Source organism: Arachis duranensis, chromosome 10 (assembly GCF_000817695.3).
Source record: "Arachis duranensis cultivar V14167 chromosome 10, aradu.V14167.gnm2.J7QH, whole genome shotgun sequence".
In the NCBI taxonomy this organism is placed as follows: domain Eukaryota; kingdom Viridiplantae; phylum Streptophyta; class Magnoliopsida; order Fabales; family Fabaceae; genus Arachis; species Arachis duranensis.
In genome coordinates this window covers 62106439-62109337 of record NC_029781.3, presented here as the reverse complement: position 1 = coordinate 62109337, position 2899 = coordinate 62106439, and the positions used below count along the sequence as shown (strand labels likewise).

At 31.4% G+C, this 2899-nt stretch overlaps 1 non-coding gene across 1 annotated transcript; it reads left to right on the top strand.

Moving 5' to 3' along the window:
- Positions 1-294: 294 nt before the first annotated feature.
- Positions 295-402, top strand: LOC127743532 (small nucleolar RNA R71). The gene has a single exon (XR_008004920.1). It is a non-coding gene; the product is annotated as a small nucleolar RNA R71 (small nucleolar RNA).
- The last annotated feature ends 2497 nt before the right edge of the window (positions 403-2899 follow it).

Below are 2899 nucleotides of genomic sequence, written 5' to 3'. Positions count from 1 at the left end.
TCCATTCAGACTTTGAGAAATCATGTTGACTTGCTGAGTCAACATTTTGTTCTGAGTCAATATGGCATTGAGAGCATCAATTTCAAGAACTCCCTTCCTCTGAGGCGTCCCATTATTCACGGAATTCCTCTCAGAAGTGTACATGAACTGGTTATTTGCAACCATGTCAATAAGTTCTTGAGCTTCTGCAGGCATTTTCTTTAGGTGAATGGATCCACCTGCAGAATGGTCTAGTGACATTTTAGAGAACTCAGATAGACCATAATAGAATATATCCAGAATGGTCCACCCTGAAAGCATGTCAGAAGGACACCTTTTGGTCATCTGTTTGTATCTTTTCCAAGCTTCATAGAGGGATTCACCATCTTTTTGTTTGAAAGTATGAACATCCACTCTAAGCTTGCTCAACTTTTAAGGAGGAAAGAACTTAGCCAAGAAGGCCGCGACCAGCTTATCCCATGAGTCCAGGCTATCTTTAGGTTGTGAATCAAACCATGTTCTAGCTTTGTCTCTTACAGCAAAAGGGAAAATCATGAGCCTGTAGACTTCAGGATCTACTCCATTAGTCTTAATAGTCTCATAGATCTGCAAGAACTCAGTTAAAAACTAGTAGGGATCTTCTGATGGAAGTCCATGGAACTTGCAGTTCTGTTGCAGTAGAGCAACTAGTTGAGGTTTTAGCTCAAAATTGTTTCCTCCAATGGCAGGGATTGAGATGCTTCTTCCATCAAACTTGGAAGTAGGTGTAGTGTAATCACCAAGCATCCTCCTTGCATTATTATTTTCGGCTGCCATCTCCTCTTCCTTTTCAAAAATTTCTGTAAAGTTGTCTCTGGATTGTTGTAATTTAGCTTCTCTTAGTTTCCTCTTCAGAGTCCTTTCAGGTTCAGGATCTGCTTCAACAAGAATATTCTTATCCTTGCTCCTGCTCATATGAAAAAGAAGGGAACAGAAAATAATAATAGGGATCCTCTTTACCAAAGTAGAGAGATTCCTTTATGTTAGTAGAAGAAAAAGGGAATAGAAGAAGGAAAAGGTAAGAATCCAAACACAAGGGTGAAGATAGGTTCAGATTCTTTGGGATGAAGAGAAGTGTTAGTAAATAAATAAACAAATAGAAGGAGATGAGAGGGAGAGAATTCGAAAATTAATTTTGAAAAGGGTTAGTAATTTTCGAAAATTAAGAGGGGAATTAAAATTAAAAATTAAAATTTAAAACTATTAGTTAATTAAAAGAATTTTGAAAAAGAGGGAGAAGTTTTCGAAAATTAGAGAGAGGAAAGTAGTTAGGTCGTTTTGAAAAAGAGATAAGATATAGTTAAAACAAACAAAAAGTTAACTAGTTAGTTGAAAAAGATTTGAAATTTAATTTAAAAAGATAAGAAGTTGGAAGATATTTTGAAATCAAATTTTTGAAAAAGATATGATTTGAAAAAGATATGATTAAAAAGATATGATTGAAAAGATATTTTGAATAAGATTTGATTTTTAAAATTAAAATTGATTACTTGACTAACAAGAAACTAAAAGATATGACTCTAGAATTTAAAGATTGAATCTTTCTTAACAAGAAAGTAACAAACTTCAAATTTTTGAATCAATCACATTAATTGTTATTAAAGTTTTCAAAATTTTGAAATAAAGATAAGAAAAAGATTTTGAAAAATAATTTTAAATATTCGAAAATAATAGAAAAATAAAATAAAAAAAGATTTGATTTTTGAAAAAGATTTTGAAAAGATAAAATTTTTAAAATTGAAAATTTGACTTGACTTATAAGAAATAGCTAAGTTTTAAAAATTTTTGACTAACTCAACTCAAATTTTCGAAATTTTGAGAGAAATAAGGAAAATATATTTTTTATTTTTGAATTTTTAATGATGAGAGAGAAAAACACAATTATGACCCAAAACATGAAAATTTTGGATCAAAACTAATGATGCATGCAAGAACACTATGAATGTCAAGATAAATACCAAGAACACTTTGAAGATCATGATGAACATCAAGAACATATTTTTGAAAAATTTTTGATGTAAAGAAAATATGCAAGACACCAAACTTAGAAATCTTTAATGCTTAGACACTATGAATGCAAAAATGCACATGAAAAACATCATACAACACCAAACAAAAAAATTTAAAGATCAAACAAGAAGACTTACCGAGAACAACTTGAAGATCATGAAGAACACTATGACTGCATGAATTTTCGAAAAATGCAAGAACAAGATGAATATGCAGTTGACACCAAACTTAAAACATGACACAAGACTCAAACACGAAACACAAAAATATTTTTGATTTTTTTCGATTTTATAAATTTTTTGGATTTTATTTTATATTTTTCGAAAAACATATAGGAAAAAGAGAATAAGAAATTCAAAAATTTTTAAGAAGAATTCCAGGAATCTTTCAATGTTAGCCTAAAGCTCTAATCCAAGGGTTAGACATGGCTTAATGGCCAGCCAGCTTTAGGATATAAATCAGGCATGCAACAGCTGATACTTCATCCAACTCCATATACATGGCTTTTATGTTGACAAGTGGAAGCCTCAATCCAAAAGAATTTGGATATGGCTTTACAGCCAACCAGGCTTCAACTTATTACATGAAACTCTAGAATCCATTCTTAAAAATTCTGAAGTCATAGAATAATTTATTTATTTATTTATTTTTGAAAATAGGGATAAATTTTTGAAAAAATTTTTGAAAAGAAAATTATCTAATCTGAGCAACAAGATGAACCGTTAGTTGTCCAAACTCGAACAATCCCCGACAACGGCGCCAAAAACTTGATGTTGTTGCCGGATTAAAAACTTGGCACCATTGTGGTCTGGAAACAATTGTGAAATTGTTGTTCGAAATTGATTCCCCGACAACGGCGCCAAAAACTTGG